The sequence below is a fragment of the Pygocentrus nattereri genome, chromosome 1, assembly GCF_015220715.1.
Source record: "Pygocentrus nattereri isolate fPygNat1 chromosome 1, fPygNat1.pri, whole genome shotgun sequence".
Taxonomy (NCBI): domain Eukaryota; kingdom Metazoa; phylum Chordata; class Actinopteri; order Characiformes; family Serrasalmidae; genus Pygocentrus; species Pygocentrus nattereri.
The window spans coordinates 53,206,832-53,220,535 of NC_051211.1; positions in this window are offsets into that span (position 1 = coordinate 53,206,832).

The window sequence follows — 13,704 nt, forward strand, 5'->3', positions numbered from 1 at the left end:
AGAGTAGATAGAGTTAATAGAGCTACAGTGAAGAAATGTCATGATCTCAAGAAGACAAACAACAACAGCCAGAAATCTGTTAGCAGAGGTAGCTGTAGTCGTTTTTCAGTTTGTGGCATCGTTTGAAAGTACCTGTGCTCCTGTACACTGAGGGTGAATTTCATGATGAAGGGACCATGAGAAGTGACCCAAAATGAATTGGAAAAAAATCTGGTTCCATTGACTTACATTAAAAGTAGAGCGTGTTTTTTCCTTCTCCTGTAAAGTTACCATTTTGGAGATACGAGGTTTTGAGGCGACAGCAGTGGTACACATTTATTTGCATTACAAGTTGAGCATTTACCTTGTAAACGCAGTCAGTAGTCTCTGTATTAGTGACCTGTGGATCTGTAGGAGGAGTGTCCTGAAAAGCAAACTCAGTGGCCCCCTTGTGGAGCCACTAGTTTTCCACCTCCCCAATATATATATATATATATATATATATATATATATATATATAGAGAGAGAGAGAGAGAGAGAGAGAGAGAGAGAGAGAGAGAGAGAGAGAGTATGTGCGTGCAGTCCTGCATTCTTGCATGATAGCAAAAGCGTCTAATGTCTTTACCACCGGTGAGAGAGGGATGGATAGAGGGACGGTGAGAGAGCGCATCTGCTGTATCCACTTGTGTACATATGCAAATGTGCTCGTGCATAAGAGGGAGTGTGTGAATATAGAGGTCCGTCTGGCTCCCACGGTCATGTCTCTGACTCTCTCTCTCTCTTTCTCCTCCTCTCTGTCTCCTCCTCCTCTTTCTCCCTGTGGCTCTCTCTCTCTCCCTGCTCTTCTCTGACTCAGGCGCCACCTCACTCTGGCATGTGGAACTGCGCTGGACTGCTTCTGTCGTTTCTTTGCAAAGAGAGATTATGAAAGTTAAGACAGCTTTTAATATTTAGAATTCACTGCAGATCCTTCGCAGATGTTGATCTTGTCTATGTAAGCAGCCAGGGCCCACCTGCAGGCCCAAAGTTTTATTACACACTTGTATGAACTAAGAACAGCTCAAACAGTCTGTATTGAAGTCTCTGTAGTTGCATAATAGTCCTTAGTATGCAACAAGCCTTGATTTTCAGCGGTCAACTAAATAGCTATTAAATTCAACCAAACTTTAAGCTGAATGTAACAGAGTCTATTACGAATAACCCAACAACCTTCCCTTAACATCAGTCCAATTCTCCCTGAAACTGTTGAGCACCAGATAGTCTATTAACAATTCAAGCATCTGTATATAAACAATAGGGGACCTTCAAAATAAAGTGTGGCCCAAAGGTCTGGGTCAGTCTGATTATGGGGGTCTTTCCTTTTTTTTAAAATGCATTAATAATATCCAACGTCTCATCGCCATCACATCAAAACCTTCTCACACCATTTTTAACATTTTTATTTGTTTACAACACAAACGAACCGATAGACACAGAGCATATATATATATATATATATATATATATATATATTCATCCATCCATCCATCCATCCATCCATCCATCCATCCATCCATCCAACCATCCATCCATTTTCTAAGCCACTTCTCCGTCAGGGTCGCGGGGGGTGCTGGAGCCTATCCCAGCAGTCATCGGGCGGATGAATATATATATATATATATTCTCTATAATTCAATCGTGAAGATGCAAACAGAGCAAATCAGAGTGCTTTGGTGTGAAACAGTTGATTGTAGAGTCTCAGATCTCTTTACAGTGGTGCTGATGGGAACCAGGGGTCGCCATGACTACAACACAAATACAGACATTTTATTTACTATCCAGAACCACCAGAGAACCCACACGAGTCTATATGTAATGATGATGATTGGGGAGTATTTTGTCTTTTATCTCTGCCACCAAAATGCACTTTAGGTCAGAACATTCTCACAACTATCATAAAACAGCGTCTCAGGCATCAGGCAGTGAATTCAGAACCAGCTCATGTAGGAACTTTCTGTGAGGAGCTTTTGGACGTGGACGTCTGGTTCCTATCACCACCACTGTGATCAGTTCTGACTCGGTAAGTTTCTCTAGAACGGAGCGTTTCACACCAAACCGCTCTGTGGCTTGTTTGTATTTTAACCATGTAAATATGCGGAAATTTTGAAAAATTGGTGGAACTCTCCGTTTCCTCGAAGATGAAACATGGATGGCTGTCTAGGACATGCATATTGTGTGGAGAACCATGTGCAGTCCAGACTGAGGGAGATGAACCAAAGTTACACCTGCTGTTCAAACGGGGAAATACATTACTTTCATAAACAAAGTTCAGAAAATTCCACTCTATAATATTTCATATGTGCTGGTTTGAGCCTTAACCCGATCCTGTGTTGTTTTAGAGGTGGTAAGTCTGTCTGTCGGTCTGTGTCCTTTTCCAGGGTGTGGTTTAATATCCTGCTTTCCTTTTTCTCGTTTTCCCCCCAGACATTCTTTAACCATGACAAGTGTGCCTAGCCATTATGCTAACTTGGAGAGGCCCGCCACACAGTCTGCCTTCAATAATACCGGAAACCTGTCCAAACCGTGCCGGGACGGAGGGCTCGCTGGATCAGAGGCGTTTCTTGCATGTCCAGTGACCTACAGGTCATGGTGGCTGCTGTGATGCTCTGGTGCTCAAGTGTCTGCTGACCTGAAGTCACCTCAAAGCCAGGTCTAATCCCTGCCGCAGTGCGTTAAGCCACTGCCGTAACCTGTCTGTGGATCAGCGTGGGGTGAGGTGTCTATACACCAGCTGGGCCTGAGGATCTCCATGACTTTATAATCTGTCTGATCTGCCTCTCCGGCACTGCAGCCTAGAGCCCCTGAGATCCCCGATTCCTGCTGATCTCACTACACCCCTTCGCATGGTGCCAGAGAGGGCACACTTACACAACCGCACAACTACACACTCATACAACTACACAATTACACACCTACCCAACTACACACCCACACAATTACATATCCCCACACCTGTATACCCACACATCAACACACCTACACAACCGCACAACTACACACTCATACAACTACACAATTACACACCTACCCAACTACACACCCACACAATTACATATCCCCACACCTGTATACCCACACATCAACACACCTACACAACCACACAACTACACACTCATACAACTACACAATTACACACCTACCCAACTACACACCCACACAATTACATATCCCCACACCTGTATACCCACACATCAACACACCTACACAACCGCACAACTACACACTCATACAACTACACAATTACACACCTACCCAACTACACACCCACACAATTACATATCCCCACACCTGTATACCCACACATCAACACACCTACACAACCGCACAACTACACACTCATACAACTACACACCCACACAATTACATACCCCCTCACCTGTATACCCACACATCAACACACCTACACAACCGCACAACTACACACTCATACAACTACACACCCACACAATTACATACCCCCTCACCTGTATACCCACACATCAACACACCTGTACAACCACACTACACACTCATACAACTATATACCTATCCAACCTCACACCTACAAAATTACACAGCCACACACACACACACACACAATTACACACCCACACAACTACACAACCACACAATTACACTCACATAACTACACTATTACACACCTACATGATTACATACCCCCACACCTGTGCATCCGCAAATCAACACACCTACACAACCATACAACTACACACTCATACAACTACACACCTACCCAACTACACATCTACACACCCACACAACTACACACTCATACAACTACACACCTACCCAACTACACACTCATACAACTACACACCTACACAAATACACACACACACACACACACACAACTACTTACTTACAAAATTACACAGGCACACACCCAGATAGATAGATAGATAGATAGATAGATAGATAGATAGATAGATAGATAGATAGATAGATAGACAGACAGATGCGGTAAAGACAGAAGGACACAGACAGATTTCTAGATGAATAGAAAGACGGACAGATAAATATCAGCTCGATACACAGAACGGTGTCAGATGCAGTGTATTAATATTAATATGTGTTTTAATAAAGAATATGTCCCAGTCCAGGTGGGGGGCTGTCTGTAGAGAGTGAGGGAGGAGAGAAGGAGAGAGAGAGAGAAGGAGCAGGGGTCAGGGTCCTGCTGGACTAGAGGGAGGTGCTGGAGAAGCGCTTCACCTTCAACCCAAATTTCCTTTTTTCTCCCCAGTCTCCTCCTTTCTGTCTGTCTCTCGCTCCCATCCCCCCTTCCTTACGTTGTGCAGCTGTCTCGCCCTGCCACGTCGCTCCGCAGCGTTATTAGACACATGGAATTCAGCAGCTCCACAAGCAGACCTGCTGTTTGCTCTCTCTCTCTCTCCCTCTCTCTCTCCCTCTCTCTCTCCCTCTCTCTCTGCATTCAGCCCTCCACTCTCGTCCAACCACCTCTTCCCCAATAGTTTCCCTCTCACTCCTGTTTTGTTGTTTAATAAAAGTGCCGTCAGCTCTTCTTCGAACACGTTTGGATGAGGTTTGCTGGCAGTCAGTGCTGTAGGTGACCATAGGAAGTTCTGAGGAAATTAAATTAGTAACAGGAAAATTCTCCATGGACATTTAAATGAACTGATAAATACTCTCTGTTGATTCACACACTGAATTATTATTATTTTCTATGCATTTTCAGTCTCTAGGCCTTCATCAACCACAGTATCTTATAGCTTATACTTACAAAACCACTTTAAAATATGAGAAACGATGATCTTTTCATAAAGGTCATACTCTTCTGCCATCTTGTGGTGAATTAATGCAGTCGCACCATGTTAAGGCTACTATTTGTCAGTTGGTCTATTTTACTCATTGTTTTTCATTCTTTTAATGAACTATTAGCTATTTATTATTATTATTTTGCGTTTTACTGATAGCTTTTTAATTAATTATTAAAAAGTCCTAAAGCACACCCTTTTCTGTCATCCGCACAAATTATTTGCAGTCTCTGGTACACATAAGTCTGTGGACAGCGTTAACTGTAATTTGCTTGTTACCGGTGTAAAAGGGGATTTTCTATTAGCCATATGTGTTTATATCTACTTCAGCTTACTTGCCCATCCCTTTCCTTCCTGCAATGTCTTTCTGATTGTACCTGAGCGTTTCAGTGTAAAGGAACTGTCCAGAACTATCTTAGCACGCTTGTAGCACCACAGTCTGATCACAGGAGGCTGATTCGTCTATATTTTCCACACTGGAAAACTTTGGAAGGAGCGTTTGGCAGAAAAACAGCCAAACAGTCTCATGAGTTAGAGCAACATTTTATAACTCTCACCAGGCGACTCTGCCAGATCCTCAGTAATGTGCTTTTCTTCACTTTTATACCCTGCAAGGATGATCGGAAGCCAAGCACACAGTTCTGTCAAACCTTCACCCAGAAAAATAAAGCAAGCAATCTTGGGAAAAAGACATTTCCAATATTGATAATGAGAAACAGATCTGCTGTGTTTAATCGTTATCATGTGCAGGACTTTTTTATAGACTAAGTTCTGGCAAATAACAAGGAGGTGCTTTCATAAAACACACTAATGACCTCGCACCGGCTGGTGAAACTGTCTTCACACTTAAGGAAAAGGACACAAGACAAATGGGGCAGGAAAGTGGGCATTTATTTGCATAACTGATGCAAAGAAAATGAGCCTTCAATTAAACACATTGGAAACTGGCGCCCTCTTCCCCTGTCCCTTCTGAGAAACCAAGTCTTCTCACAAAAGTGGCAAACTTTCAGTGGTGTGTGGTATGTGGCAAACTTCATGGTGCTTTAGCAAAAGATCTGGGGTCACAGAATGTCTCCAAGTTTGTGCACTCCCACTGCCGAGTGTCCTGGTTGCACGTTCACTGAAACACACCATCACAACACACACTGTATTATCTTCAATATGAACTTGTCCAGTTTATCAGCTCCACTTACTGTATAGCTGCACTCTGTAGTTCTACAGTTACAGACTGTAGTCCATCTGTTTCTCTGATACTCTGTTACCCTGTTCTTCAGTGGTCAGGACCCCCATGGACCCTCACAGAGCAGGTACTGTTTGGGCGGTGGATCATTCTCAGCACTGCAGTAACACTGACGTGGTGGTGGTGTGTTAGTGTGTGTTGTGCTGGAACGAGTGGATCAGACACATCAGATCCAAGGATGCCAGGCGACCAGTTTAAGCAAATAGGTAGGTTTAAAAGACTGAGCTCCTGTGGGCATTTAAATTTTGAGTATTTCAAGGATTCATGTAATATTTCAAGGTCTAATACAAGAGCTTGCATTTTACTGCTGACGTTTTTGCATATTTTAAATAAACGATAGCCAGTTTGGGTTATAGCACAATATTTCTTAGAAATTCTTTTTTTTTCCCTCTGGTCCACAGATTTGTTGAGATTTTCTGATATGGCCACTTCAGTGGTTGATTTGACACCCCTGATCGAATATATAGTCAATATATCTTATATTTCTCATGTTGAGCTTGCTGTAAGAGTATATGAGGTTATTCAACCTATTTCTAATCAATCACCTTCATTTTCATTCAGAAACACGGTGAAGGTGACCCTCATTTACCAGGTGAGCATGAACGAATATAATGGACAAGGACTGAAAAGTAAACATGGAATTTAATCAACGTATGAAGAAAAAACAAAAATGAAATAAAAATAATGATTAAATAATAATAAAACACACAAATATGTAAATAACAGTTAAAGCTGAAACCAAATAGGATAGAAAGCAACTTGAGACAAAACAGAAAATGAACTAAGAAAACAACTAAGATCAAATAAAGCAGCTGCAGGCCGAGTGGAGATGGTTAGAGATGAAACGTTACTTTCCCCAAGGTCACCTTAGGACTTTTGTACATGTTTATCTACCAGAAACAGTCATATTCCATTTTTTCATGACCATTTTTATCCACTTTCTATCCATTAGAATTAATGTTTTTTTCTTTTATGTGCCTTTAAGATGATGTATGCTAATGACATATATTCTGATTGGCTGCTCTGTACAGCCTCATTAAAAAAGCAGTCTAGGCTGACACACTCAGTGTGAATGGGAGGAGCTAAACTGTGGGCTGAATAGGTGGATATTTGTGTGTTTTAAGTGTTTATTTTTGTGATAAAATGGAAACGTCATTTAAAGCTGGCTTTTATTCAAGCTGCCTGATTCCAGTGATTTGCATTACAGTAGTGATTCTCCGACTTGGTCCGGGATGACCTCTGCCCAGAATATTGTGGTGTTTTTCCATGTTCTCACACACCTGAGTCTACTGATCAGATCATTTACAAGCCGGTCCTGAGCTAAAGTGGATGTAATACAGTAGGGAATATACCGTAAATGTGCATGGCACAAGGATCAGCAGGACCAGAGTAGGGATCCACTTCATTTATTCGTCCATCTGGCCCCCAAAAACTTAAGACATTTATGTGCAGACACTTCCAGGAGTTTAAATCAGGATACTTCAGTAGAAGTGCACCACCTGAAAGCCCCTTAGGCAGCTGAAAGCTTCACTGTCTAGACTCCCCAGATCTACCAAGTTGTTCTCCAGCTGCACCCTCACCAGCCGACTGCTGGGGGTCTTGTCAAGCCTTGCCCAGCAGAATGCATCACGTGGGATAGTCTCAATCTTGTTATGGGTGAGCGAGAGGGATACCAGCCAGATGGGAAGCTGCCGTGGGACCTGCCGCAGTGCATTGTGACTGAGATCCAGCTGATGAAGCAGTGGAAGTGTCCAAAATGCTCCAGGAGCCACCTTTGATAATTTGTTGCGGGCCAGGCCCAGGTGCTCCAGGTGAGGCAGGGAGAGGAACGCAGCCTTACTCACACTGGAGATGGAATTCCCCTCCAAGTTGAGGGTCTTTAGGGAGCGTGGGAGGTGGCGTGGAACATGCTTCAACAAATTCCCTTCCAGGTTGAGGCTCTCTAGGTGGGTGGCGTTGATTAAGGCAGCTTTGCCTAGGCCCTTATTGGTTAGCCTGTTGGCACTGAGGTCCAGCACCAGTAGCTCTGCTTTTCCCTGGAAAACTCCGCTCTGAAATCGCAGGATGCGGTTGCCACGGAGGTACAGCTCCTGCAAGCTGAGTGGGAGGTGTAGGGGTACGGAGGTTAGCTGGTTTTGGGAAAGGCTGAGCGTGCGAAGGCTGACCAATGGGGACAGCACTCCAGCAGGGAAGGCGAGACTGCCTAGACTGTTGTTGTTCAAGCTCAGGATCAACAAGCCTGGGCAGCGGCTCCAGGCCACCTCCGACATCACGCTCACTTTGTTTCCGTCCATACGGAGTTCTTCCAGGCTGGTGGGAAGGTCTGTAGGAATGCTTTGGAGGAAATTCCGCTCCAAGTAGAGCCTCTTCAAGGCTTGGATGCCCTCAAAGACACCCTCAACAGAGCTGTCCGTCAGGCGGTTGCTGCTGAGCACCAAGAACTCCATGGAGAGGTATTCGGAGAGAAGGTCCAGCTGGATGCTGTTGATGTGGTTATTCATGAGGAGGACATACCGTGAATTGTATGGAATGCCATAAGGAATCCTGTCCAGCTCTTTGTCTGAACACTGTACAACCCTGCCAGAAAAACATATCAGATTTTAGACATGCTTTTCACATATTATACCAGTAAATGTCTGTGAATATCCAGTTATTTACTATATATAGACTTTTTAATACATACCTCCCATAGCAGGTGCAGTCTGGTGGACAGTAGTGATCTTTGAAATAAGGAAAATATGGAGCAGAGGTCATCTCGTCTCGTTCCTGTGCCAGCTTTTTCACATTATTCCCTTTTTTCAAAGCCTTCGTTTTTTTCTCCTTCACTTTATGTTTCTTGGGCAGCTTGTTCTTCTTTATTTTGGCTACCAGATTGTCTTTAGTATTTGTTTCAAGCTGTGGTTTGGGAAGGATCATGGCAGTAGGGCCAGCTCTTGCTGCCGTTGCAGTTGGAGCCACTTCCATCTCCTCCAAGTTACCTTTCTCAATCTGAGCCACTGTGGAGTTAACATCTGAGCTGGTCTGATTGGTCAAGAGAGTGGACACATTTGTTACAAGGAGGTGACTTGCCACAGTGACAGGGTCCGTAATTCCATTGCTAAGCTGTATAACAGCCGGGGGACTTTGCGTCATGGCAGACATCAGCGGATGTACTGTGAGTTGGACATGCTGGGAAGGTGAGGGAGTGGCAGGAGGTGTGTTATGTTGACTGAAAATCTGATGGACTGTTGGTGGAGTTGCAGAGAGATATACCTTCTCTGTCTCAGTTTTGCTCCAATTTGAATTTTTTTCAGGGTCATCCACTCTTTCCTGCTCATGCTCGGTTTCACCTGTAGTATCTTCTCTCCCTGCATCAGTCTTCTCTGTTCTTTTCTCCTGTTCCTTCTCATGGTTCTCCTTTTCTTCTCTTCGATCTTCTGTAGGCATCTTTCTGCCCTCTACTTTGAAGGTTCCATCTTCTTCCATCTTGCTTTCTGTCCCCTCTTCTTCTGTTGATGTCATATTGAGGGGAATTCCAGGCTCTTCCACCCATTTCTGTTCCTCTTGCTCCACTGCAGAGGGCCAACTGGAGTGACTCCACTCAGCCACCTCGTCAGACCTATTCTGCAGAGCAGTCACATTCAGACCTGTTGGAGCATCAGCACATACATGATGAAATTAACTGTAACATAAACCATAAAGCTGCCATACATGTCAACATTCCACCACAAACAGGCACAATTTAGATCCAGCTGTTTTGTTTGCATCCTTTCAAACATTTTGAACACAAGCCAGACATTTAGATCTTGGGCAGGTTAGTCAGATCTACTGCAAAGTGCATGAAATCAAATTTTTGGTATTATGTGTCTGATTCCGCCAAGCTGCTTTCAACACTTACTTGGCTGAAGTGCTAATGTCTCAGCAGTCCGAGTAAAGATCCAAAACAGCAAAATCACTCGTCTCATTTTTCACTGGCAGGGCTAAAGAGGGGAGACAGCAATCCACATAAACAAACAAAAACCTGGCAGCTCAAACAGACGTGTTTCCAGCACGTCGGCCATCAGCCAAGTCTCCAGAAGTTGAGAGAAACCATGTTACCCAAAAGATTTTCCAAAAAAAATGACTGCAGGCTCCAGAAAGTCATTAACTTTCAAATGCGTCTCACCAAAGTCCAAACTCATCTAGTATCAAAGCATTATATTTATTCAAGACCCTGGAGATGTGTCCGAAGACTTACCTCCCCTTAAACAGTTAGCTCTGTCCTCAGTCTGCACTGGACATGCTGGCCCTCTCTGCTACGAATGCTGTTCCCACTGACCCAAGAGCAACCCAAGACCTCATATACCCCCTCTTAGACACACAAAGGCCAACTGATCAGTGACATCAATGTAGAAACTCTACACACAAACAAAAGCAGAGACATGATTCTGTCCTTTGCAAAGGCTCCTTATCATTATGGGAACTTTCTCACACGTACACCAAACTCTTGAAGAATCTAGAAAATCAATAGGGAGAGAAGACTTTAACAGGGAGGTCAAAGGTTATGTATTGGGGTCACTGCTGTTTGCAATTCCTCCACAGCTTCCAGAGCTTACCCTCTGGCACTGGAGTGAAAAGTGGTTTCTGAATGTGCCTTGTTCCCATTAGGATCCTAGTGTGACCTCTGACCTTAAAGTAAGACATTGATCCATCTCAAAGTGCTACTCAAAATCTCCAGGTCAAATCTGTTCCTGAGCCGCAAGCAGCTTCAAAAGTACACCGTATGTCCAAAATTGTCCCACGTCGTCGTGCATGTGCTCCGGTGTAAGTAAGCTGGCGCAGTATGGTTGCCACTTTACATCATTTTTTTTTTGTTTGTTTGTTTGTTTTGTTTTGTTTTTGTGGGTAAGCTTTGATGTTTCCTTGCTGGCTGAGGAGTTTGCCATCATTCCACCGAGATGACAGCCGATTGTGAATTTCCACCCGTGGCTCACAGACTTCTTGTTCTGGAGGTTTGAGTGACGCTACATCACAGCTGTGATGCGGCCCGGACCGCTCAAGTGGCACTGTGTTGCGGGTACGAGGCTGCCTGGACTGGAGTCCTGATTGATGCTACATTGCAGCTACGTGGCTGCCTGGGGTGACTACTTGTATGATGCTCCACTACAGCTGTGGGGCTGCGTGAGCAGTGCTACACCACGACTAATAGGCCTCTCGGGCCGGTCGCCTAAGCGATGCTATATCAGAGCTACGTGGCTGCCTGGGCTGGCCACTTAGGTGATGCTGCATTGCAGATATAAGGCTGCCTGGACTGTTTTGGCTGCAGGAAAATGCTACCCCTTTGTGGCTAAGCACATTTTTGGCCGTCCAGGCTTCCTGGGCTGGCTGCCTGTAGTTGTGAAGTGAGACTTTCCCTTGCGGCTAAAGACTCTTAAGTCACTCATTGTAGATCCCCCTCGCTAGTCGATGCCCTAAGATCACCATGCCCAATGCCAAGCATGGGCTAGAGGGCTATACAGCAACCCAGCATTGAGCTGTGGAGCAGAGGAACTGCGTTCTCTAGAGTGATGGAGCTCCATCCAGTACCTATGGGATGAGTTGGGGTGATCCAACATCAGTACCCGACCTCAGTAATGCTCAACTCCTCACAGCAACGTTCCAACATCTAGTGTAAAGTCTTTCCAGAACAGTAGAGGCCGTTACTGCAGCAAAGGGGGACAAGCTTCCTATTAACACCACTCAATTCATAAGAAGTGATGAGCAGGTGTCTTCAAATTTTTGGAGGAGCGTCAGCTACAGTCTGAGATGCTAAGCACTGGAATGGACAACTGGATGAGTCCTGAGGGACATTAGAGAACCTTCACATTCTTCCCACAACCTACAAACACTCTTGCAAATCTATATGGCTACAAATGCTTTTCTAGACTGGCAGATGATTCAGGATTTATGAGGAAGGCAAACGATGCATTTGACATGCACTAGGTTGACGCACACGTCTTGGGATGCCACGCAGATATTGTTAACAAGCTTTTCTTCCACTTCATCAAAATTTTACCAGAGCTTCTGTGTTCATTTACACTGCCTATTAAAATGGGTGCAACTGATATTCTTAAAAGCAAAATCTCTTTACTAAGAAAGGATGAATATTTGAATCAAGATCAATATCAGGTTCAGCTCAGTTTGGTCAGTTTCTCCAGATCAGTATTAATGTTGTTTTGTTCCAGCCGGTCTGTAAAGCTTCTTACAGCCCGTTTAGTTTGGCGAATGGTGTTGGGTTCATTTCTGGCTGATTCCAGGTTGTTCAGCTGTTCTTCTGTCACAGCTGCCGACTGAATAGCTGCTCAGTGGAGACGACAGTTTGGGAATTTAGTGTCGCCTCGTCTTCGGAGTCGGACCAAATCGGCTGTCGGACAAATGTGATCTTAACATTATCCGTTTTCTGTTTGTGGCAAAGTGAGAAGTAAAAACGTTCAGATGGCTCGAGCGTCTCCTACAGCTGTCAGAGTTACTTAGCAACAGCGTCTCAGTGAAGTGTTGAAAACCTGTGATGTTATGGTGAAATAACAGAACAGTTAGAACGCCTCTCAACCAATCAGCTTACGTGGCCGGAACTAACTGTTCTGTAAATGCCAATACGCAGTGTATGTAATGATTACTGTGCTGCAGCAAGCCTGAAAACAAAAAACAACATGCTAAAATAGTCAGAGAAGAAGAGGAAAATAATTCTAAAAAATATTTAGAGAGTACGTTCGAGACATTTAAATCAGCCATTAAGAAATCCAGAACACAAAACTTGTAAAGGGAGGCTTAACTAAAGGACAAAGGCCACAGAACTGTAACTGGTACAGTGTATAAAAAAAGCTAGAAGTTGACAGGATTCTTGGAAGTGGCGTCTCAAAAAATAAGTCAATGTTTGCGTGTGTGTGCGTTTCGTTGCAAGTACACTTGCGCAGTACGGCTGCTGCTTCACGTAGGTTTTTCATTTACTTTGTATTGTTAGTACGTATGCATTGATGTTTCCCTGCTGGCTGAGGAGTTTGCCATCATTCCACTGAGAGAGCACCCGAGAGTGATTTTCCACCTGTGGCTCACGGACTTCTTGATCTGGCTGTTTGGGTGACACTACATCACAGCTATGATGCGGCCTGGACTGGCTGCTTGAGCGGTGCTGTACTGTGGCTAGGCGGCTGCCTGAAACGGGGACCTGATCGATGCTACATTGCCTGGGCCGGCCGCTATGCTTGGACTGATGATACTTGGCTACAGGAAAATGCTCCCCCTTCATGGCCAAAGACATTTTTGAGGCCTCCTAGGCTGGAGTGAGACGTTCCCCTGTAACCCCACCTCACTAGCTATTGGAAATGCAGAGTTGTGTGTGTGTGTGTGTGAGATGTGTTATTTATTGTTGATTTTATTTTCTGATCTTTTTGTAAAGCATCCTTGAGTTTGAGAAAGGTGCTATATAAACTGAAATAATAATAATAATAATAATAATAATAATAATTATAATAATTATTATTATTATTATTATAGCACAAGTCAGAATGCTTCCCCTCAATCTGTATTGAACTGCTGAATTGGGATAGTGTAGTGGGTAACACCTCTGCCTTCTACACTGTAGACTGGGGTTCAATCCCCACTTGGACAAACACCCTACACTACACCAATAAGAGTCCTTGGGCAAGACTCCTAACACCGCCTACCTGTGTAAATGAT